This window comes from Coregonus clupeaformis, chromosome 20 (assembly GCF_020615455.1).
Source record: "Coregonus clupeaformis isolate EN_2021a chromosome 20, ASM2061545v1, whole genome shotgun sequence".
In the NCBI taxonomy this organism is placed as follows: domain Eukaryota; kingdom Metazoa; phylum Chordata; class Actinopteri; order Salmoniformes; family Salmonidae; genus Coregonus; species Coregonus clupeaformis.
This window is the reverse complement of record NC_059211.1, coordinates 19,035,623-19,062,555: the sequence shown is the minus strand read 5'-3', so window position 1 is coordinate 19,062,555 and position 26,933 is coordinate 19,035,623. Positions and strand designations below refer to the sequence as shown.

General features: G+C 39.9%; 1 protein-coding gene across 1 annotated transcript in view; it reads right to left on the bottom strand.

Moving 5' to 3' along the window:
• The window catches only part of LOC121533643 (KN motif and ankyrin repeat domain-containing protein 3), a 28,922-nt gene extending 8,874 nt beyond the window's left edge, over nt 1-20,048 (bottom strand). The window contains exon 1 of the mRNA XM_041839764.1: nt 19,924-20,048. The gene's annotated coding sequence lies outside the window, so the exon portion shown is untranslated. The remainder of the gene's footprint in view (nt 1-19,923) is intronic.
• Nucleotides 20,049-26,933: the final 6,885 nt, after the last annotated feature.

The window sequence follows — 26,933 nt, the reverse complement described above, 5'->3', positions numbered from 1 at the left end:
CATTCTCCATTCTGATTGTTTTATACTGTTCAATTAAACTTTTCATAAATTTCTGCATTTCCTGCACTCATTTGAGATCATTTCCACACTGCCACGTAGGGCTGTACGATGTGGGCAAAAAATCTAGGCCTTATTTTTAACCAAATGTTGCAATTATGATTTGACTTGCGATTTAGATCAAAACACTTGGGTGAACAGTTGGAATCATGGAAAAAGAATGATTATTCTAATTCTATAGTTAGAAGATAATAGTGGGCACTTTGAATACAGTGTTATTTCACATGACAACGAATGAAAATGCCAGGGAGAAGTTATTGTGACAGGGTAGGAACCAAAGTGTTGGTCAGTGTTTCCTAGGGGACCCTATAATCATTGGCTACATTAAATGTTTTCTCTTAGCTACTTAATGTAGCTAACGTATTCAAGCTTCGCCTATTCCTCTTTGATTTAGAAGATACTGTTGCACAAACAACACACTGATTTAGGTCTACACCATCACTGGTATCAGGCTGTATAGCTAGCTACGTTTGCTCTGACTCAGTACATTTATTAGCCAGCTAGCTAGTCAGCTAATTAGCGATTTTGGCTAATACAACTTAGCCACAACTTGCCAAGAAAATACAAACTAGCTGTTTACAGATGTAACAAACACAAACTAATAGTGCAATTATAGAATGCTTGCCCTAGCCATAGCACAATGGAGGGAACACAACAGTGTGCTTCTTCACGACATTCATTCTAATTAGTCAAGGTGCTGTGCAGATTAGCTGAACTTCCTATTACAGCTGGACACGAACATATCCCCACATTGGAAGGATTAGAGAATCTGCGGCTGCACAGAAACTAGTTAAGAACAATAAAATAATGTAGAAGTCGTTATTAAGAGTACATTTGTTAAACTGAGTCAAACTAGGTTTTTCTTTCATCATAAACTGGAAAACATTGATTTGTTTCGGAATATTTACAAAAAATAGCTGTTGTACAACTTCTTGTGGACAAGATTTCCGTTCTAGGTTGCAGAAAGAAGCTGTCTGTGTTTCTTGAAATACAGTATCCCTCAGGAACTGCCAAATTCCAAATGCCTCAGATTTGCTCCAGATGCCTGCTTCTCAGATTAGAGGAGTGTAACATAAACACGTAGTCTCTATCCCACCCATTCCCTCCCTCACTCCTCCTCACTTAGTGCCTCCAGCTCCCACTCAGCACAAATAGGCCAGTTCACGATGTTTTTTCCAGGTCTTGATGACAGGCAACAAATTACAGGGCAACCCACACACTCAGGGGGAGAAGTCATATTCTGCTGCGCCCCTCATCCTCACCAGCAGTGAGCCACAGCCATGTCACACACACACACACAGATGCACGCAAGCGCAACAACAACTGCCTGTTACATACACACCGTTCTCTGTTGTTGTAGCGATCTTGTAGATCATGATCCCATAAACGACTGAAAATAATGCCTATGGCTGTATGTCCATATAAAACAAGGCAACAGTAAACATGTCCCATCCCCCCCACCCACCCCCTTGGGCCAAATGAGATATTGCGTGTGACTAACACATTTCTGTTAATTAGTATAACTCCTGCCTTGGGCCCCTCAGTGTAATTTTGTAAATGCCGGATCTTGATGGCAAGGCACATCATTCACCCAAGTTTAATCAAAATCGTGCCAGTGCTGTCTGAGATATCGCGTGTGACGAACATACAGAGGGAGACAGATCCACAGTCCCCTCCCGATTTCATTGTAGGGGATAACTAATAGCAGGCCTAGGTCTTAATTTTGTAAAGCCATCCCATCATTGGATTCCACTGTTAAGGGACACACTGGATGACTCTACAAATTGAGGCCAAGCTACTATAAGCTAAGCAATGCAATTAATTGCACATATTTCAAATAGCTGTTGAGGGTTTCTGTAAATATTTGTCTACCTTTTTTTACATAACAATTCTCTACCATTACCGTCATCACTGAGGCAGCCGTTTCCCCGGCATTCACCATAAATCTAACACTGAGTTCGACTTTTTCAGCGCTGCTTTTCAACAGGAAATGTTCTGGTGGAGGGCTGCTCGCTACATCGCATGAGCCATGTTTTGGAAAAGTGACCTCATCCCTGCCACCAACTCTCTTTTCCCCTCGAAAGGAAGGGGAGGGTCTACAACAAGTCCAGCTGACAATAGAGAAAGCAAGGCATCTAGCTCTACAGATACATGATAGTCACTCCAGTTCAGCCCACACATACAGTACCAGTCAAAAGTTTGGACACACCTACTCATTCAAGGGTTTTTCTTTATTTTTACTATTTTTCACATTATAGAATAATAGTGAAGAAATCAAATCTATGAAATAACACATGGAATCATGTAACCAAAGTAACCAAAAAAGTGTTAAACAAATCAAAGTATATTTTATATTTGAGATTCTTCAAATAGCCACCCTTTGCCTTGATGACAGCTTTGCACACTCTTGGCATTCTCTCAACCAGCTTCACCTGGAATGCTTTTCCAACAGTCTTGAAGGAGTTCCCACATATGCTGAGCACTTGTTGGCTGCTTTTCCTTCAATCTGCCGTCCGACTCATCCCAAACCATCTCAATTGGGTTGAGGTCAGGGGATTGTGGAGACCAGGTCATCTGATGCAGCACTCCATCACCCTCCTTCTTGGTAAAATAGCCCTTACACAGCCTGGAGGTGTGTTGGGTCATTGTCCTGTTGAAAAACAAATGATAGTCCCATTAAGCCCAAACCAGATGGGATGGCGTATCGCTGCAGAATGCTGTGGTAGCCGTGCTGGTTAAGTGTGCCTTGAATTCTAAATAAATCACAGACAGTGTCACCAGCTAAGCACCCCCACACCATAACAACTCCTCCTCCATGCTTTATGGTGGGAAATCTACATTCGGAGATCATCCGTTCACCCACACCGCGTCTCACAAAGACACGACGGTTTTGAACCAAAAATCTCCAATTTGGACACATTTCCATCAGTCTAATGTCCATTGCTCGTGTTTCTTGGCCCAAGCAGGTCTCTTCTTCTTATTGGTGTCCTTTAGTAGTGGTTTCTTTGCAGCAATTCGATTCACACAGTCCCCTCTGAACAGTTGATGTTGAGATGTGTCTGTTACTTGAACTCTGTGAAGCATTTATTTGGGCTGCAATTTCTGAAGTGGTAACTCTAATGAACTTATCCTCTGCAGCAAAGGTAACTCTGGGTCTTTCATTCCTGTGTCGGTCCTCATGAGAGCCAGTTTCATCATAGCGCTTGATGGTTTTTGCGACTCCACTTGAATAATCCTTTAAAGTTCTTGAGATTTTCAGTATTGACTGACCTTCATGTCTTAAAGTAATGATGGACTGTCGTTTCTCTTTGCTTATTTGAGCTGTTCTTGCCATAATATGGACTTGGTCTTTTACCAAATAGGGCTATATTCTGTATACCCCCCCCCACCTTGTCACAACACAACTGATTGGCTCAAACGCATTAAGAAGGAAATTAAATTCCACAAATTAACTTTTAACAAGGCACACCTGTTAATTGAAATGCATTCCAGGTGACTACCTCATGAAGCTGGTTGAGAGAGTGCGCAAAGCTGTCATCAAGGCAAAGGGTGGCTATTTGAAGAATCTCAAATATAAAATATATTTTGATTTGTTTAACATTTTTTGGTTAGTACATGATTCCATATGTGTTATTACATAGTTTTGATGTCTTCACTATTATTCTACAATGTAAAAAATACTAAAAATAAAGAAAAACCCTTGAATGAGTAGGTGTGTCCAAACTTTTAACTGGTACGGTATAGTAATGCAGATTTGGGTCTTCTTGGGCAAGGCCAAGGCTATTCCTTCATCCTTCCAGCCTGCCCCACCACAACCACAGGCTCATCTTTACCATCACACTACTTAACATAAGAAAAGTCCCATTCAGAAAAGAGACACACACTCATAGGGTAGGGCCTCACTCCCTCACCCCCTGTCTCTGTATGGCTCAGCTCAGCTGCTGGGATAAATCTGCAGTTTCCTGAAGGGAATCAGGTCTGAGACCAGCCCCGGGGAGACCTCCTATTGTCTCGCAGTAGGTACTCAGGGCCGCTCCGCTCCTGCCAGGAAGCCCATCGCTAAGGCCAAAAAGCTGCTTCCTGCGAGGCCAGAAGAAAAAGTCAGGGAGAAAACAAGTAAAAATAGGAACAAACACACAACTTTACTACCTCGGTGCGACACAATAACAAAAGACCAACACACAGGAACGCAAACACACATGAACACATATCCACTACAGCTCCTGTCCTTTTCCTCGTGTCCAAGCATCCTATCACATGACACATCATGCAGAACTTGGACAACATACAATTAGAGTCAGGGATATACAACGTGTGTACACAGCATGAAGGCGAGAGCATGGGAAGTTTAAGGAAATAACCCCCTGATACCTGGAAATATACAGATGTTTCCCTAGTCACTTTGGGCTGCACGCTTACCCGTAACTCTGTCTCGTAAATCATGCATTGATGTCAATGAGGGGATTTCGAGATGCACATAAACACAATGCAGTCCCAAGTTAGGCTTCAGCCCTTACAGTAGAGATTAATCTATCAATCTTGAATATGCATCTAGACTAGAACCCTATCCTTTAACTATCAACTTTGGTCTCAAACATCACATGCATCCCATAACCCCCCCCCCGGATTCTCATCCTAACACAATCAGTCACATTCAAGCCCCACAATGAGGCATTATGCCACTTCGGGTTGTGAGGCTGTTTTCTGAGGTCTCCTTGTTCCTTGTTCAACCTCCGATTCCCCTTCCCCCTCACTCTCCCTCTCTCTCCCCACTGGGTTCAAAATGTCACAAAGTGAATTCAATCAGGCATTGGGGACGTCTGTGGCTTTGGTTGGTGTTTGGGAGGCCAAATACAAAGCCCAGTCTGACATGAACTACTTTACTTTTTCAAATTGTATATTTTCAAACCGTTGTATTGTCAACAAGAAAACTGAGAAAATGGACTTGGAATGGTCCAATAAATGATGCAATAAAAACATAGCCTAATTTCTAGGTCTCTGGAAACTATGATCTTCTTGACCCATTTGGCAAGCCTAGGAGCCATCTCTTCCCATGCAGCATAGCCTACATGTTCCTAAGGTTGGACCCAGTCACAGTCACCGAGGAACACCCATGCCCCAGCCCCATGAACAAACTGTCTCATCCAGAAACAGCTCTTATAAATCAATTTTTCCCAATTATACAACTTTTTCATTGGTCACCATAGCAGTATGTTTCAGGTCTGATGCCTATAGCAGTCAGTCACATTGAATACCAGTAAATGGCTTTAGTGAGAACAGTGTTTCTCCTTGTTTTTGTCTTAGGTGGAGTGAAAAGGCCCCGGAAGCAACATCAGGAACTAGTGCTATAAAATGTTAAATCAACCCTTTAGAGACAAAAACAATTCTCTGACAATCCGCCATTCCAAGAGCATAATTATTTGCTTCAAATCGCTGAGTAACTGCATATCAGCATATTCTGTAGATTTCTGAAACTTCCAAACTGAAAAAAGACTGGTTTACAGAGGCAAGAGACAGCCATTTGCCTCCTTCACACCAGTAGCAATTGAAGCCTCCAGATGTTTGATTCTCATACCTCCAGTGAAAAGACCAGATGTCAGCTAGCTGCAGTTGTCTAAAACCACACTCCAAAACCTGTTTATTAGTCAGTTATTTTCTTTACTGGTGCAAATTACACTTATTCACCATCTCTTTGATTCAAGTTGTTGGAGGGTGATATGAAGAGCTGATCTGTGGCATTCAAAAGTAGCTGTGGGAAAACTTTAACTTCTCCAGATCCAAGACTAAACAAAATCAGCAATGCGCAAACTCAGCTCAGCTCAAAGTAAAGCTGAGAATTCTACTGTATATCCAGGCACAGTACTCTAACCATGTGTTGACATTTAAGTTAAATAATTTAAGTTCAATCATATTACATGTAATATTACGTAATACTTAAAAGCTGGCTTTTAATGTTCAAGCATGATGGCAATTTTTACTCTTAAATTGTGACGGTTAAGGTTTCAAATAAGTAGCTCTGTGTGTTCATGTGACTATTTTCCCAGAGGACATTGCCACAATAGAGATATAAAAGAGGCCTTATTACAGTTTGTATATTCCATGAAACAAACACTGAGTGACAGCTTACTTCTCAGTGTCAAACAGATCTTTCACTGTGATGAACGTAAATGAATGAAGCTAAGGACTTCAGCGACAACAGCATAATGACATGCATTAAGTGTTTCCAAAAGTGGCCTTGGGTAAATTGTGTCTTCCTGTGAGAAGCAGCTGATTATACTTTGAGGGGGAATAAACAGCATCTCAAGGCACTGGATTCAATTAGTAAATAGCTTCTCTCCCTTGTTAGCGAGTTGGGTATCTTTAGCACATTTTTCATTCAGCATTTCTCTGTAGATAGTGTAGTAGGAACTCAATCTTATATCCAAGATGGATTCAATTTAATAGAGTTCCAGTGAAAGCCCATTAAGCAGTATGTTCATACTCATATCAATCAAATCTTCTCTCCAGGACAGGTCCTTTTTGAGATGGTGTGTCAATCTCCAAGTTGGCCAAGTGCAACTGAAGAAGGTATACAAATGTTAGCCTGCATGTTTCTTCACAAACTTTAATTTTAACTTGTAACAATCTAATTCTTTCTTTAGGGGTGCAAATTAGAAACCCACTCTGGATATTGAAAGTGGCAATTTCCATTTTCAAAGTAGGGGTGCATGCTACTTATGGTTGAAGGCCACTACTGTTAGGTTACACACTTAACACTTAACGCTAATTGCTGACTGAGAAATGCTTGAACTTTTAAAGAGAAATTAACTATTTATATGAACATATCTCTGTGTCAGAGATAGAGTTCCTATTACCTTTTCATTATTAACTTTTTTCATCTCATTGTGGCCTTCTGCAATTCAGTTGTGTTTATTACAACTACACCTGTAATTCATTTTGATTTGTACCTAGAGATACCTGTTTCTATATATATATATATATATATATATATATATATATATATATATATACAGTTGAAGTCGGAAGTTTACATATACCTTAGCCAAATACATTTAATCTCAGTTTTTCACAATTCCTGACATTTAATCCTAGTAAAAATTCCCTGTTTTAGGTCGGTTAGGATCACCACTTTACTTGAAGAATGTGAAATGTCAGAATAATAGTAGAGAGAATGATTTATTTCAGCTTTTATTTCTTTCATCACATTCCCAGTGTGTCAGAAGTTTACATACACTCAAGTAGTATTTGGTAGCATTGCCTTACATTTTTGTAACTTTGGTCAAACGTTTCGGGTAGCCTTCCACAAGCTTCCCACAATAAATTGGGTGAATTTTGGCCCATTCCTCCTGACAGAGCTGGTGTAACTGAGTCAGGTTTGTAGGCCTCCTTGCTCGCACACGCTTTTTCAGTTCTGCCCACACATTTTCCATAGGATTGAGGTCAGGGCTTTGTGATGGCCACTCCAATACCTAGACTTTGTTGTCCTTAAGCCATTTTGCCACAACTTTGGAAGTATGCTTGGGGTCATTGTCCATTTGGAAGACCCATTTGCGACCAAGCTTTAACTCCCTGACTGATGTCTTGAGATGTTGCTTCAATAAATCCACATAATTTTCCTTCCTCATGATGCCATCTATTTTGTGAAGTGCACCAGTCCCTCCTGCAGCAAAGCACCCCCACAGCATGATGCTACCACCCCCGTGCTTCACGGTTGGGATGGTGTCCTTCGGCTTACAAGCAACCCCCTTTATCCTCCAAACATAATGATGGTGATTATGGCCAAACAGTTATATTTTTGTTTCATCAGACCAGAGGACATTTCTTCAAAAAGTACGATCTTTGTCCCCATGTGCAGTTGCAAACCGTAGTCTGGTTTTTCTATGGCGGTTTTGGAGCAGTAGCTTCTTCCTTGCTGAGCGGCCTTTCAGGTTATGTCGATATATGACTATTTTACTGTGGATATAGATACTTTTGTACCTGTTTCCTCCAGCATCTTCACAAGGTCCTTTGCTGTTGTTCTGGGATTGATTTGCACTTTTCGCACCAAAGTACATTCATCTCTAGGAGACAGAACGCGTCTCCTTCCTGAGCGGTATGATGGCTGCGTGGTCCCATGGTGTTTATACTTGCGTACTATTGTTTGTACAGATGAACGGGGTACCTTCAGGCTGAAAGGATGAACCAGACTTGTGGAGGTCTACAATTTATTTTCTGAGGTCTTGGCTGATTTCTTTTGATTTTCCCATCATGTCACGCAAAGAGGCACTGAGTTTGAAGGTAGGCCTTGAAATACATCCACAGGTACACCTCCAATTGACTCAAATTATGTAAATTAGCCTATCAGAAGCTTCTAAAGCCATTTTTCAAGCTGTTTAAAGGCACAGTCAACTTAGTGTATGTAAACTTCTGACCCAATGGAATTGTGATACAGTGAATTATAAGTGAAATAATCTGTCTGTAAGTAATTTTTCCAACAATTGCTTACAGACAGATTATTTCACTTATAATTCACTGTATCCAATTCCATTGGGTCAGAAGTTTACATGCACAAAGTAGATGTCCTAACCGACATGCCAAAACTATAGTTTGTTAACAAGACATTTGTGGAGTGGTTGAAAAACGAGTTTTAATGACTCCTACCTAAGTGTATGTAAACTTCCGATTTCAACTGTATATATATATATATACAGTGAGGGAAAAAAGTATTTGATCCCCTGCTGATTTTGTACGTTTGCCCACTGACAAAGAAATGATCAGTCTATAATTTTAATGGTAGGTTTATTTGAACAGTGAGAGACAGAATAACAACAAAAAAATCCAGAAAAATGCATGTCAAAAATGTTATAAATTGATTTGCATTTTAATGAGGGAAATAAGTATTTGACCCCTCTGCAAAACATGACTTAGTACTTGGTGGCAAAACCCTTGTTGGCAATCACAGAGGTCAGACGTTTCTTGTAGTTGGCCACCAGGTTTGCACACATCTCAGGAGGGATTTTGTCCCACTCCTCTTTGCAGATCTTCTCCAAGTCATTAAGGTTTCGAGCCTGACGTTTGGCAACTCGAACCTTCAACTCCCTTCACAGATTTTCTATGGGATTAAGGTCTGGAGACTGGCTAGGCCACTCCAGGACCTTAATGTGCTTCTTCTTGAGCCACTCCTTTGTTGCCTTGGCCGTGTGTTTTGGGTCATTGTAATGCTGGAATACCCATCCACGACCCATTTTCAATGCCCTGGCTGAGGGAAGGAGGTTCTCACCCAAGATTTGACGGTACATGGCGCCGTCCATCGTCCCTTTGATGCGGTGAAGTTGCCTGTCCCCTTAGCAGAAAAACACCCCCAAAGCATAATGTTTCCACCTCCATGTTTGACGGTGGGGATGGTGTTCTTGGGGTCATAGGCAGCATTCCTCCTCCTCCAAACACGGCGAGTTGAGTTGATGCCAAAGAGCTCGATTTTGGTCTCATCTGACCACAACACTTTCACCCAGTTCTCCTCTGAATCATTCAGATGTTCATTGGCAAACTTCAGACGGGCCTGTATATGTGCTTTCTTGAGCAGGGGGACCTTGCGGGCGCTGCAGGATTTCAGTCCTTCACGGCGTAGTGTGTTACCAATTGTTTTCTTGGTGACTATGGTCCCAGCTGCCTTGAGATCATTGAAAATATCCTCCCGTGTAGTTCTGGGCTGATTCCTCACCGTTCACATGATCATTGCAACTCCACGAGGTGAGATCTTGCATGGAGCCCCAGGCCGAGGGAGATTGACAGTTATTTTGTGTTTCTTCCATTTGCGAATAATTGCACCAACTGTTGTCACCTTCTCATCAAGCTGCTTGGCGATGGTCTTGTAGCCCATTCCAGCCTTGTGTAGGTCTACAATCTTGTCCCTGACATCCTTGGAGAGCTCTTTGGTCTTGGCCATGGTGGAGAGTTTGGAATCTGATTGATTGATTGCTTCTGTGGACAGTTGTCTTTTATACAGGTAACAAGCTGAGATTAGGAGCACTCCCTTTAAGAGTGTGCTCCTAATCTCTGCTCGTTACCTGTATAAAAGACACCTGGGAGCCAGAAATCTTTCTGATTGAGAGGGGGTCAAATACTTATTTCCCTCACTAAAATGCAAATCAATTTATAACATTTTTGACATGCGTTTTTCTGGACTTTTTTGTTGTTATTCTGTCTCTCACTGTTCAAATAAACCTACCATTAAAATTATAGACTGATCATGTCTTTGTCAGTGGGCAAACGTACAAAATCAGCAGGGGATCAAATACTTTTTTCCCTCACTGTATATATATATATATATATACTTATTTTTAGGAACAATTCAAAAATACTAACTCCTCCAATGTCAGAGACAGCCAAGTGGAGGGCTTCTTCAGTGGGATATTGGCGTCATTAGTATCACCAACAACAAACAATATGGGCCTGTAGAGAATGATGGAGATGCATTAGAAATAACTCATTATGGGAGATGGAGCCAACTTAACCATAGGGATGCAGTCATCAAAGCCCCTGAAAGCCTTGACCAAAGGAGATGATTGTACTGCTAATGTTCAGGGAACGGTCAAACCTCAAGTAGCCTTGAATGAATAAGCCAATAGTCAAAATCAAACAATGAAGTAATCTCTCAGCAGTTTGGATATTCAAGGTGAATGAAAGGTAAAGGGAACACGCAGACAAGAAAACGAAACGTTTACCATGATGGCATCAAGGTTGGGGAATATAGACCTACATATTACAGAATCCATTTGGCCTCCATTCTTTTTCCCGTTTTGTTAGGCAGAGAATGTCCTCAGCATCAGACAGTTTCACTGCCCCCACAACACCCGTCACTGCATTTATGGTGGTTCTATTTTTGAAGACGTACAATTACATTTACATTTTACATTTTAGTCATTTAGCAGACGCTCTTATCCAGAGCGACTTACAGTAGTGAGTGCATACATTTTCATACTATGTAAGTCATACCCAAGTGTACAGTTGCAGGAACCGACCAGATATACAATCCCCTAAGTATTTATTTAGATAGTGAAGCTAAAACTTATAATTTGGCTCTACACTCCAGCATTTTGGATTTGAGATTAAATGTTTCATATGAGGCAACAGTACAGAATGTCACCTTTTATATGAGAGTATTTTCATACATATGTTTTTAGAGTTTAGAAAATGAAAGCACTTTATGTATCCCCCATTTTAAGGTGTGATAAGTATTTGGACAAATGCATTTAAAGTGTATTAAAGTAGTCAAATGTTTTTGTATTTGGTTCCATTTTCCTAGCACGCAATGACTACATCAAGCTTGTGACTCTACAAACTTGTTGGATGCATTTGCAGTTTGTTTTGGTTGTGTTTGGCATATATTGTGCCCAATAGAAATGAATGGTAAATCATGTATTGTGTCATTTTGGAGTCACTTTTATTGCAACAAATAATAGAATATGTCTCTAAACACTTCTAAATTCATGTGGATGCTACCATGATTATGGTTAATCATGAATGAATCATGATTAATGATGAGTAAGAAAGTTACAGAGGTACAAAGGTCATACCCCCAAGCCATTTATTGGGGGGGTATGATATTTATGCCTCTATAACATTCTTATACATCATTATTCACGATTCATTATCCGTAATCATGGTAGCATCCACTTTAATGTTTTTACATTTGTATTACAAACAATATTTTTGAAAATCATAATGAAAGTGGCCATTTTAGGCCCTTTCTTTAGACCTATACATGCCTCCTGTAAGTCCCTATGATCCGTGAACATGATACAGACAACATCTTGATGTCATTCTACTCTTTATAGCGTGCTCTCAAATATGGAGTATGTCTAGATTCAAAACATTATGTCACAATTTATTCGACATTAAAAATATTCTAATATATTATATATAAATATACAGAACAAAAATATAAACGCAACATGTACAGTGTTAGTCCCATATTTCATGAGCTGAAGCTGAAATAAAATATCCTAGACATTTTCCATATGCACAAAAAGCTTTTTTCACTCAAATTGTATGCACAAATTTGTTTACATCCCTGTTAGTGAGCATTTCTGTCAAGATAATCCATCCACCTGACAAATCAAATCAAATCACATTTTATTTGCCACATGCGCTAAATACAAAACGTGTAGACCTTACAGAGAAATGCTTACTTACAAGCTCTTAACCAATAATGCAGTTTTAAGAAAAAAGAAAAAAATAGATAAGTAAAAAATAAAAATAGCAAATAATTAAAGAGCAGCAGTAAAATAAAATAACAGTAGGGAGGCTATATACTGGGGTACCGGTACAGAGTCAATGTGCGGGGGCACCGGTTAGTTGAGGTAATATGTACATGTATGTATGATTAAACAGCATGATAATTACACAGGTGCACCTTGTGTTGGGGACAATAAAAGGCCACTCTAAAATGTGCAGTTTTGTCACACAACACAAAGCCACAGATGTCTCAAGTTTTGAGGGAGTGTGCAATTGGCATGCTGACTGCAGGAATGTCCACTGGAGCTATTGCCTGAGAATGTAATGTTCATTTCTCTACCATAAGCCACCTCCAATGTCGTTTTAGAGAATTTGGCAGTACGTCCAACCAGCCTCACAACCATAGACCACATGTAAAAACATTTACATAAGTATTCAGACCCTTTGCTATGATACTCGAAATTGAGCTCAGGTGCATCCTGTTTCCATTGATCATCCTTGAGATGTTTCTACAACTTGATTGGAGTCCACCTGTGGTAAATTCAATTGATTGGACATGATTTGGACAGGCACACACCTGTCTATATAAGGTTCCAGAGTTGACAGTGCATGTCAGAGTAAAAACCAAGCAAAGGGTCGAAGGAATTGTCCGTAGAGCTCCGAGACAGGATTGTGTCGAGGCACAGATCTGGGGAAGGGTACAAAAAAATTCTGCAGCATTGAAGGTTCCCAAGAACACAGTGGCCTCCATCATTCTTAAATGGAAGAAGTTTGGAACCAACAAGACTCTTCCTAGAGCTGGCCGCCGGTCAAACTGAGCAATCGGGGGAGAAGGGCCTTGGTCAGGGAGGTGACCAAGAACCCGATGGTCACTCTAACAGAGCTCCAGAGTTCCTCTGTGGAGATGGGAGAACCGTCCAGAAGAACAACCATCTCTGCAGCACTCCACCAATCAGGCCTTTATGGTAGAGTGGCCAGACGGAAGACACTCCTCAGTAAAAGGCACATGACAGCCCATTTGGAGTTTGCCAAAAGGCACCTAAAGACTCTCAGACCATGAGAAACAAGATGCTCTGGTTTGATGAAACCAAGATTGCCATCCCACCTGACAGAGCTTGAGAGGATCTGCAGAGAAGAATGGGAGAAACTCCCCAAATACAGGTGTGCCAAGCTTGTGGTGTCATACCCAAGAAGACTCTAGGCTGTAATCGCCGCCAAAGGTGCTTCAACAAAGTACTGAGTAAAGGGTCTGAATACTTATGTAAATGTAATATTTCCGTTTAAAATTGCAAACATTTCTAAAAACCAGTTTTTTGCTTTGTCATTATGGGTTAGAGAGTACAATGTGCAGCAGGAGCATCGGGGAGCTTGAGACGGGTGAACTGAGGTCTCCAGTGATGGGCCAAAGGCTCCACTGATGGGCCACAGGCTCCAGTGATGGGCCACAGGCTCCAGTGATGGGCCACAGGCGTTTTTGTCTACCGGAGAAATGTGGGAAGCGACGGTGTATCTAACAGAGCAGGACCTGATGCGAATTTCACCACCGGATGCAATTGCGACCACCGGAGGACAAAGGGAGACAGTGGCGCTGGACTATCTGTGTGTAAAGATACAAGGAGATCTACCACGAGAGCAAGTAACAACAACATGGATCGGACCATTGACTTCTGCTCAGCTAAAGGTTTGCATTTCATGCATCTGAATGTCTATAGCCTTCTACCCAAAATCGACGAGATTCGTATGCTTATTGGCAGTAGCAATGCTGGGATTGTGTGCTTTATGGAGTCATGGTTGGACTGTTCTATTAGTAATTCGGAAATTGAAATTGAAATTGCAATCGCAACGAGGGAGGAGTCTGTGTATATATACACTGAGTATAGAGTACCACAGTATGAGTCATAATACCATAAAACCTAGTCAAACAGGGAAATGGTTCCAATTGTTTTTCCACCATTCATTTTTTTACATAGGGGATTTTAGAAACACTTAAAATAAGGGCTGTGTTTCATGTAGGCTTTCCCTGGCGTGACGTTTTGATAACCGTGCAAATCTCTCTAGGACAAGGTGACTTTTGTCAATATATTCGCCTGTATTTACCCGCAAAAAATGAAATGCTGGCTTTGTTGACTTTGTTGCACCCATGAAAACTGTTAAGAGTTAAGCAGAGGTCTGAACCATGGATGAATAATGTCATTTTTTATTCTATCGACAAGAGAAATTAAGCTCTTTTTAATTTAGGAAGTCTACAGATCAGTCTGATTTTATTATTTTGAAAAATTTTAGAAATGAGGTGAGCAAAATTATTAATGAGGCAAAGAGGTCATACTTCCATGACAAAATCGAAGAACACAGGAACAATCCAAAGAAACTTTGGCACTCTGAAACAGCTGGGCTAAAGCAAAAGGCTCAAACCCAATGCAAGTAACGTCAGTCTGAGCAAAAATTGGGAGATTTTATCTGACAGGACCAAGGTGGCAGACAGCTTTAACACTTTGTTTACATCAGTTGCTAAAGTACTTGTGGATAAGATGCCTGATCACCTTGGGCTGTATGACGAAAGCCATGTGCAGAACTATGACTCACAGCTGGGGGTGCTAGAGGATTTCACAATGCAAAGTAACTAAGCGATTAGCTGAACTGAAATATTCTAAAGAAACAATATTTCAGCCAGGTTTGTATATTTCACCCTGCATCACGCATATCATAAATCTTTCAATAGAACAAGGGAGAGTTCCAAATGACCTGAAACTTGCTTGGATTATCCCACTACACAAGAAAGGTAGTAAGGTAGACCAAGGTAAATACAGGCCTGTATCTATTCTGGGAGTCCTGTCAAAAGTCCTGGAGAAGATGATCTATGAGCATATTGACAAGTACATATCCAATATTGACTGATGTAAGATTTGCAGTCCAATGTTAGAAAGTCACATTCAACTGATTCATGTTTACTGTTTTTAACCAGCCGTATTAGGAAAGAGATTGATGATGGAACATTTTGTAGGATGGTGTTACTGGACCTTCAGAAAGCCTTTGACAGGAAAGAGATTGATGATATAACATTTTGTAGGATGGTGTTACTGGACCTTCAGAAAGCCTTTGATACAGTAGACCACCAGATAAAACTCTACAAGCTAAGGGCCATAGGTTTTAGCTGCTTAGCAGTAGAGTGGTTCAAGTCGTATCTGTCAGGAAGGTATCAGAGGGTGGATGTTAATGGCACCTTATCAGATGTAAGGTTAATCAGCTGTGGAGTGCCACAAGGAAATGTTTTAGGGCCACTACTCTTCCTGTTATATATCAATGCTATGAAATCAGCTTGTTCCTGTCAACTGTTTTTATATGCAGACGATTCAGCTCTTTTGGTCTCTCACAAAGACAAGAGTATGGCTGAGAGCCAGCTTAGTTCAGAGCTGACGAGTATCAGTAACTGGCTGTCAGACAACAAGCAGTCTCTTCATTTGGGTAAAACATAGTCCATTTTATTTGGCTCTAAGATTAGGTTAGGTAGATCACCAGGCTTTAGAGTCACGGTTGGTGACACAGCGGTTACAGCCAAGAACTGTGTTAGATACTTTGGCTGTGAACTAGACAGGTTCCTGACAGGGAGAGCATGGGGCAGAAAGTAATTGCCAATGTCAACCAAAGTTAAATTTCTGTTCAGAAAAGCCACATTCCTCGATAAAGGGACCTTGAAAACACTTGCAGGAGCGTTAGTACAGCCTCACTGACCATGCGTGCACTACCTGGTACAGTATCTCCCCTAAGTTAATCAAGAACAAGCTACAGACAGCTGAGAATAAAATGTCAAGGGTCATTCTGAATCTTAGCCCTGTTGGCCCTTCTCAGCTCTGTGAACTACAGTGGCTATTAGTTGATAAAAAGGGTCATTCAGCTGAAGCTGGGATTGGCCCATAAAATCATGTATGGTACAGTCCCCCAGTATCTAAAGAACTATCTTAATACTGTGTACTCTCATTCCTACGCCACGAGAGGCAGTGCCACAGATTTTGTGCTATGTCAGCACTGGCCAGAACACATTTTCATATATAGCAGTGGTAGAGTGGAACAAACTCCCAGCTGAGATAAAAAAAAAAACGATTTCTGCAAGTCTTAGGTTCAAACACTCCTGTAAGGCTTGGTTAATGTTGAGATAGCCTCCTAGCTAAGTGTAAAGCCACTCTGCGCTAGTGGAGTGATTTGTTAGATGTGTATATTTAGCTTTTTTTGTATACATCTAAATATGTGGACATTGTGTATGATTGTATGTATGGCACAGAGTGCCCATGTCACTTGTTTTGCCCTGCAGCCGCTTGCCTACCAATAGAGGACCACAATGGTCTTTGACTTTTTGTGTGTATAATCCTTTGCAATTTTGGTACACATGTTGGTTGCCTGGTGTGGTTTCTTTATGTATTTTAAATTGTCAATTAAACTCAAAGGATTTTGGGAAAGCCTTTCCATCTACCAGCAGACGGTTATCATTAGCGTTATCGCTAACGGCTACACAAAGTGTGGACGAGACATACGCGCACACCGCATACAACACACACAGACAGAGGCAATCCTATGCCGTTTCAGAAAGTTGCAGGAAAATACAAATCACTGATGCATTTTGTTAATGTCTTATGATTCACTTGGGCAAATGTAATTAATTTTCTAATAAGTTCATTTTTGAATATTGTCAGAGAGAGATTTACATGGTTATCAAAATGTCATGCCAGGGTAAGCCTACACGAAACACAGCCCTTATTTTAAGTGTTTCTAAAATCCCCTATGGGAAAAATTGATGGTGAAAAAACGACTGGAACCATTTCCCTGTTTGACCGCTCGGTTTTATGGGTATTATGACACCTCCACTGTGGGGCTCTATATTAGACTACACTCTACGCTGCAGGTCTGCAGGTTGAACATGGTGAGATTGTAGACTCCTAAATTGATTTAGGCGATTTTACAGCTTGATAATGAAACATTTATTCACCAAAAAATATTGTTCACACATATTAGTGTTATTTAACACTGTAAATTATAGGAATTAGTGGTTTTGGGTGGATTTTTCTTTTAAGTTTGGTGAAAAAGTGACTGTATGATTTTGTGTGTTGTACTTAGTTAATTGAAAATGTGCTTAGAGTTTTGAAACAACTTCCTTTTTGATTATCTGTTTTGAGTTTTGTACTAAGAGTTGTGAAAATGTACCACATACTTGTGAAAATTCCACCAAAGCGATAAAACATGTTTTTTTAAAGAAAGCCTGATAGTGCAACCTGGACTCGTGGGTAGACGTAACATAGTAAAAAAAATCCATACTCAAATTAGTATGATAGGTTACGTTTGGTATGGTATGTATTAATATGTGGATGTCCATCATCCATTTCGTATGATATTTTACAAATTCCAATTTGTATGATATGTTACGAATTCCAATTTGTATGCTATGTTATGAATTGCAACATGTTACAAATTTGCAATACATATTTGATACCGATTCCAATTTGTTATTGCTAACGTTAGCTAGGTGGCTAACGTTAGATAGGCTAGGGGTTAAGGTTAGGAGTTAGGTTAAAAGGTTAAGGTTAGCGCAAGTATTAGCTAACATGCTAAGTAGTTGCAAAGTTGCTAATTAGCTAAAGTGCTACAGTTGTCCATGATGAGATTCGAAAACGCAACCTTTGGGTTGCTAGACATTCTGTCTTATGTAACCATACCAAACGTGTAACATATCATACTAATTTGAGTGTCCCGGATTTTTGTTTACTATGTTATGTTTAGTCTATGAGACCAGCCTGCATAGTGATAGTTCTCAACATGTGAACTCATGATGAACTCATATGGAAGTTACAAAACAATGATTCCGTGGCTGGCAAGTGAGATAGAATGGACTGGGGAATCCGACTGGCAATAAGCCAGCTTAAAGCATAGAATCACATGAGGATGGTTAGCAATCAAGTGGATGAATTACAGTCTGGACCAGCTATGTCTGGAACATAACTCAATCCACCATATGAGAATCAATTGTGATCACAACAAGCCAATTCAACAAATCTTTGATTCATATAAGCCCTGTTTATCCCTGGTGCTTACATGCGTACTTTGTTCTGATGTTGTCTACATCCTGATTGTGCCCACTTTTGTAGACAGGTGTAGATGATCAAAAGACACATTGTGATCTGATTGTGAGCAGATCTTCCTGACCGCCTACGGAGGTAGTCAGGGATGTATTTTGTCTGGATATCTCACAAGTGTAGATGGATTTGGGCGGTCAAACCATCAGTATCCTGCCCTCTAACGTCATTGACAGGTGGCACCATTGACCATAATTGTCTTAAAATAAATACATTCATATTATTTTGAAACAAAATCTGTCAAATAATTTGCATACAGATGGACCACGAAATCTGGTCACAATGTGGACACAGTTGACAGTTAAAAGACAAATTTTAATGCCAAATTTAGTCATGACAAATCTTGATCCGATTGGATCATCTTAATCGGATTACGACAACCACAAGTTAGCACCAAGTATAAAACGGGACTTTAGTCATCCCCATACCACAATATGATTATGTGTGTTGCTGAGGCAGAACACTACTTCCTTGTCCTCCATAGAGTGAAGAAAAGCTGCCTGTCAGCACCACATACTTCTTAATGGGGGATATGAACAGTGGTAGGGAGTATTCCATTGACAATGGGGTATTTTCATACCATGTCATGTCCTATTGTTTGATGATGACTATGATTTACTAAAACTCCAAATATATTTTTCTAGGAAAAAAGAAAGCCTTTTGATTTCCTGAATATATTATAATCTCAAGTGTTTTTCTTGTCTAAATCTAATGTCACTAATCAACAGACAGCCATATAAGACCTTCATAACACCTTTATAACACCATGCTATGCATTCAGTATCTCAAAGGAATATCTAATTTAACAGTTATCTTGCAAACTAACTCTGAAAACGATGTATAATTCATTTTAGTTAAATTCAAACAGCTGTTGTTGGACTAGCCCAGTTTTGTTCAAATGGGGCTATTGGTGGACATTATGATAGGCTACTGTCTTAATGCGCACATGTTATATAAATTATGGCTGTGCATGTGCTGTCTCTGAACAGTGAGCCAAATTAATGCACAACGTTATGACGTACACAAATATAACAGTATGTAGTTGATGTTTTAACTCTGACAGATGGTTCGGCTACAGCTTTTTCAGAATACAGTTGGTTACAGAAACACTTGTCGAATGGATATGATGTGCCTCATATATATATATATATATATATTTTTGTCATTTAGCAGACGCTCTTATCCAGAGCGACTTACAGTTACATTTTCATACTGGCCCCCCGTGGGAAACGAACCCACAACCCTGGCGTTGCAAGCGCCATGCTCTACCAACTGAGCTACAGGGGACACCCAAAATTATATTTTCTGAGGACTAGTTTCAAAACAATAAATCAAAGTTGTACACAATATGTTACTACGTAATAGACGACATCGAAATCAATCAAGGCATGGTTCCATAATGTTGATAGAGCAGCAACTTTACCTGTAGGCTACCATTTGCTTTACGCAAATGTTGAGCCCCCTTGATAGACTATCGTTCGAGTAATAAGTAGTGTATGCAATATGTATCAATAAAATTAGTTTGTCTTACCTTTCAGACTTTCTATGGCTTTCTTTCAACTTTCAATCTAACTTCTGATGGCATTCTTGGGATAAGTTAATAAAGTTAGGAAGGAAGGAAAACATGCCACCCTTTCGTTTTCTCACTCTTCAAAAGGTTTGAGTCAATGATAGACAGGGGAATCATCCAATCGGTGCTAGAGGATGTGTGGCCAATAGAAGTAGTAGGAGACAGAAAGGGCTGGAAGTGACTAGCGGTAGCCTGCCTACTTACCTACTTGTCATGTCCATAGCCATAATGTAAAGCCTTTTTGATTATGTTTCTTAATACAAAATACAAATACACTTTGCATATCTTATCAACATATCTAAAAATACTTATCTAGAGTCATAATTGAGCAAAAATATTTGTTTCACGTAGTTGGCCTAGTCTAGTGTCAGATGTCAATGAGAAAGAATATGTTATTATTTGGAAAAAGAAGAACATAAGCTATTATTATTTTGCCAACAGATCTTCTTTATACATTTTCATAAACATTTTGAAAGTTTCTCTACCACTTTAATTAATAAAGTTAGTCTATGAAGTGTAAAATATCCTTTATTTGTTTGAAAAAAAAATTGTTCATTATTTCCTTCAAGCTATTTGATGCATAGTGGAATGTTTTGGTAATAAGTTAGCGTGATAACGGTTTATAAAAAAAATATGAATAATATACAGTTATCTGGTCAAATACCAATGTACTGTAAATCAGAACACATTGGACAGCCTGCATAGGAAAGGATATTGCCTTGATTTTCCATGAAAGGGATGTCCTTGATGTCTTTTATGTTCTGTTCAATAGCATTATCTATTTAGAACAATCATAACTCTATAATAAAGAATAAATCACTGAACAGTAAGGTTTTGTTGCTATGAATTACTTTGCATGATGTTTTTATTCCATGTGGTTCAATAGCGTTACCTTCAAAGCATTCATAGGATGTCTGCCCTATTAAAAGTGGTGACTGAAATAGAAATAGGACATTGAATCCGAATCAAGAAACTCTACTGCCATGCAAAAAACATTACTAGGAATCTATCTTGGTGTGTAGGCACAGAACAAAAACATCATCAGATAAACATCAGTACAGATAGACATCAACATCAATACAGAAATACAAAATAACACTGTAGAAACCACCATACACACAATACATTCATACTATACTATGTTTCCCAAGTTTGGATAGCACAGTACAGCACTGTACACTACAGTAGAGCACAACAGAGTACAGTACATTACAGTACACAGTACAGTAAAGAAAAGTAGAGTATAGTACAGAACAGTGAAGTATAATACAGTAGAGCACACTAGAGTACAGTAAAGAAAAGTAAAGTATAGTGTACTGTATTGTACCCTACTTTAATCTAATGTACTCTACTCTCCTCTACTGAACTAAACTGTACTGTACTCTACTGAATTAAACTATACTGTACTCTACTGTACTGTACTTTACTGTACTCTACTCGAATGAATTAAACTCTGCTGTACTGTACTATACCGTACTGTACTGTAATGTACTGTACTCCACTGAATAAAACTCTACAGTATCGTACCACACGTGCCGTATTGTACTATACTGTACTGTACTGTACTTTACTCTTCTGTGTTCTACTGTGTTCTACTGTACAAAACTGTGCCGTACTGTACTGTGATGTTCAAACTTGTGAAACATAGCCTAGATGTCTATGATTCGTTCAGATTTGATCTGCACCGACCAAATGTGTACTTGTTTGGGGGGCGGAGCTCAATAGAATAATACCCATCATGCTTTGCAATTGTTTGTTTTTACATTTACATTTTGGTCATTCAGCAGACGCTCTTATCCAGAATGACTTACAGTCAGTGCATTAAACTAAGGTAGATAAACAACAACATACAGTGCCTTCAGAAATTATTCACACCTCTTGACTCTTTCCACATTTTGTTGTGTTACAGCCTGAATTTAAAATGGACACTGGCCTGCACACAATACCCTATAATGTCAAAGTGGAAGATGTTTTTTGAAATGTATACAAATTATTAAAAATGAAAAGCTGAAGTGTCGTGACTCAATAAGTATTCAACCCCTTTGTATGGCAAGCCTAAATAAGTTCAGGAGTAGAAATGTGCTTACCAAGTCACATAATAAGTTGCAAGGACTCATTCTGTGTGCAATAATACTGTTTAACATGATCTTTGAATGACTACCTCATCTCTGCACCCCACACATACAAATATCTGTAAGGTCCCTCAGTCGAGCAGTGAATTTGAAACACAAATTCAACCACAAAGACCAGGGAGGTTTTCGATGTGCCTCACAAAAAAAGGGCATCTATTGCAATAAGGCATCCATATATCTTCTAACCTTTCATTCAGCACCTGAATGCGCGTGATGTCAACGTCTGGAAATTACGTCTAAAAGACGTATTTTCAACATCATTTTGCTTACTGGGGTGTGTGTTTTATTTTTATTTACAGCAGCAGCCAGCGGGACATGAGAAAACAGCTTTTTTATGAGCATCCTTCTTGAGCTTGTTGCTGTTGCTTTCTGCTGAACAGCAGTTTTTTTTATTACAAACAAGAACTACAGATGTTATGTTTTCCAGACAGCAGTTAGTCTTTTAAAAACTAATTGAGACTGAGGAATTTTCGGATAAAATTGCAGTCTGCCAGTATTTGTTCAAAGACATGTACGCTAAACTATAATCTAAAAAGAATGAACCAAGTCTAGGTTTTGCACAGTGGGAGGAGGGGAAACTTCAATTCCTTCTCTCATCATGTCAACACAGGTCTTACAATATCCCCTATTGACTTGGCTGCAACCATATTACCTAACAGTGGAGGGCACTATTGCCATTACAGTTACTGCATTTCTCAGTTAGATTTGACAACGGCACCACTGACCGACCAGTAAAACCTCTTATAAGGATAGAGTTAAGATAAATCTGGTCACTGAAGAAAATTTTCAATTTTACAAGCGCATGGATGGAACTCTCCTTGTATAGCTGACCATAAATGTCACACATAGCTGAGCAAAGTTTTGTAACGGCTTCCCTGGTCTGTCATGCACATTGATTGAAACTAGCTTTGCTTTGATGAATCAGCAGAATGTGTCTTTAAGTAAGAGAGACATTGACTGATCTACAAATAATAACGAGTAGTTATTTTAGGATACAATGTGATTTGTAGATCATTCAGATCTCAAACATGACCACTATTATCTATCAGGGTTTTTACTGCGGAAATAGTCTGATGGTGCCAAAATATAATTTGGCACATGCAAGGCCGAGGCCAAGGCTAAAAGTGGGAGAAAGGGGATACCAGGGTGAGCATACAGATAGCACTCCTTGTCTGTGATTTATTGGGGATAAACAGAGCGAGTGACACTTAGGGGTGATAGGTTAAACGCCCATCCTCACTGTTGCTATTAAGTATGTTGAACATTATTGTTGAGTCATTATGTTGAGCCATATAGATTTAATCTAGCTGTGTGTCAATATGTTTGGGCATGCTGACCAGTGCACTGAATCTTTCAAAGTGTCCTCATGTTTATTTTTTTCAGTTGAAAAACAGCATTGTTTTCTGTATGTGAGAAGTGACTGAGTGACCTTCTGTAAAGTTAATCAGTGATGGTTCATTAGCCATAATAAAAAGGACAGGAAGTGGGGCTGGGTCAAACAAACACTGATTAATATTGATATAATGAATTAAGCTTATCAAAATCCCCTGGAGATGTCCTGTTGTGTCAACATCCTGAGGAGGAAGAAATGTTTTTATTGCTCCAATTCTAGGTTAGTGTGACCCTTCCTTTGTATGGGTCCAGGGGGTAAATGTCGAGCAGTTACCACACTTCCTTGGCCCAACACAGACTGACTATACACACAGTACCATCAAAATAAATTGGCAACATGACATTGACAAAATGTAACAACAACAACCACTGGCAGAGCATGAGGAGCCGTCAGAGAATGGCACAAGTGATAAATCACTTGTCAGCTAAAACCATCTACAGTTTCCCTTATCTAATTTTTTTCCATGTTTAATCACAGTTATGTCTGTCAGTTGAGTAATCCAATTAATTTAGGTTAAGTGTCAAAGAAGGCCATTCTGACTAGTGTCCCAAGGTTTTTTATTTCCAGGGTTCCTTCTGTCAAGCAATTGGATTAGTTGCGCTTCAAAGTTACACTATGAGCAATTGATATTAGAAGTCCATTACTGTCTATTCTTACATACAGTGCCTTCGGAAAGTATTCAGACCCCTTGACTTGTTCCACATTTTGTTATGTTACAGCCTTATTCTAAAATTGATTCAATTGTTTTTTCCCCCTCATAAATCTACACACAATACCCAATAATGACAAAGCGAAAGCAAAAAAATTTTGTTTTTTTGTGTGTGTGCAAATGTATTACAAATAAAAAACGGAAATATCACATTTACATAAGTATTCAGCCCCTTTACGCAGTACTTTGTTGAAGCACCTTTGGCAGCGATTACAGCCTCGAGTCTTCTTCGGTATGACGCTACAAGCTTGGCACACCTGTATCTGGGGAGTTTCTCCCATTCTTCTCTGCAGATCCTCTCATGCTCAGTCAGGTTGGATGGGGAGCGTTGCTGCACAGCTATTTTCAGGTCTCTCCAGAGATGTTAGATCGGGTTCAAGTCCAAGCTCTGGCTGGGCCACTCAAGGGCATTCAGAGACTTGTCCCAAAGCCACTCCTGCGTTGTCTTGGCTGAGTGCTTAGGGTCCTGTTGAAAGGCAAACCGTCGCCCCAGTCTGCGGTCCTGAGCGCCCTGGAGCAGGTTTTCATCAAGGATCTCTCTGTACTTTGCTCCGTTCATCTTTGCCTCAATCCTGACTGGTCCCCAGTCCCTGCCGCTGAAAAACATCCCTACAGCATGATGCTGCCACCACCATGCTTCACCGTAGGGATGGTGCCAGGTTTCCTCCAGACGTGACGCTTGGCATTCAGGCCAAAGAGTTCAATCTTGGTTTCATCAGACCAGAGAATCTTGTTTCTCATGGTCTGAGAGTCTTTAGGTGCCTTTTGGCAAACTCCAAGCGGGGTGTCATGTGCTTTTTACTGAGGAGTGGCTTCCGTCTGGCCACTCTACCATAAAGGCCTAATTGGTGGAGTGTTGCAGATATGGTTGTCCTTCTGGAAGGTTCTCCCATCTCCACAGAGGAACTCTAGAGCTCTGTCGGAGTGACCATGGGGTTCTTGGTCACCTCCCTGACCAAGGCCCTTCTCTCCCGATTGCTCAGTTTGGCCGGGCAGACAGCTCTAGGAATAGTCTTGGTGGTTCCAAACTTCTTCCATTTAAGAATGATGGAGACCACTGTGTTCTTGGGGACCTTCAATAATGCAGAAATGTTTTGGTACCCTTCCCCATATCTGTGCCTCGACACAATCCTGTCTCAGAGCTCTACAGACAATTCCTTCGTCCTCATGGCTTGGTTTTTGCTCTGACATGCACTGTCAACTGTGGGACCTTATATAGACAGGTGTGTGCCTTTCCAAATCATGTCCAATCAATTTAATTTACTACAGGTGGACTCCAATCAAGTTGTAGAAACATCTCAAGGATGATCAATGGAAACAAGATGCACCTGAGCTCAATTTCGAGTCTCATAGCAAGGGGTCTGAATACTTATGTAAATAAGGTATTTCAGTTTTTATTTTTAATACATTTGCAAAATGTTCTAAAAACCTGTTTTTGCTTTGTCATTATGGGGTATTTTGTGAAGATTGCTGAGGAAATTGTTTTATTTAATAAATTTTAGAATAAGGCTGTAACATAACAAAATGTGGAAAAAGTCAAGTGGTCTGAATACTTTCCGAAGGCACTGTATGCACAGTATGCTCTGAGTGAAATGCAAAATGTTTTCAGTGCAATAATACTTACACATTATTTCTCTCCCAGATCTTAGTTCATCAACCTCTGTGATGGAGTGGAGGAGGCCAGAAAACGGGGCCAGGATGAGTGTTTTGGCTTTTTCTCCAGATCAGAGGCTGACCCCCAGTTGAAATGGCCACGGGGGATAGGGTGATTTTTTGGATTGTCACAAAATTTTATCCATAGAATTTTATTTTGAAGGAAGGATTGTTGACACACAGTATATTGTTGACATTTTTATTTAAAAGCATATTTGAGAAATAATTAATCAAAGTTGGCATATTAATGACATTTTGGCCCTGCTCAGGAGCATTGCAAGACACCTTAACTAGTAGAAAGAGGAGGAAGGGAAGCACTACTAAGGTACACAATAGTACATGTTGGTAGACAGAAGGTGCTCTTTGGTCAAAGGGGTGAATTGGTCATCAAAAAGAAAGGAGGACCAAGGCACTCTTCATATAATTAATTAAAATGCATTTATTAGTATGGCATGTTCAATAGAAACAAGTTTTTTTTTAAATCCGACGCGTTTCGGCTGCATGGCCTTCGTCAGGGAGTACAAAGAAATAATACAATGTCCTCTTTTGGACACCTTAACTCTTGATCTATATGTGGCACAAACTTAATCTTGATGACATTTGAAACCTCGTCGTGTACTCTAAAATGCATTTCATTATGCAAGATGTCAATGTAAATGTAAATATACCCCCTTCAATTTTTCTCATATTTTCTCATTTCGGCTCAGTGAAATGACATTGCAACGAGCAGCACCGCAGATATTGAGATGAGCGAGATGCAAGACTTCGCTCTCACATAGTCACACACAGTATCGGCACCTGTGGTTTGGCAGGTAGCCTAGCGGTTAAGAGCGTTGGGCCAGTAACTGAAATGTTGCTGGTTTGAATCCCTGAGCTGACTAAGTGAAAAATCTGTTGATGTGCCCTTGAGCAAGGTACTTAACCCTAATTGCTCTGGTTAAGAGCATGTAATGTGCACGGGTTTGCTACACGCTATTCACAGTGTGCTAGCCAGGGCACCAAAACATGAGAGAAGTTGAGCCTTGCTCCTAATTGTTGTGGAAATTGACCCACTATGCTATTTACTTTCTGCATCTACGTCATA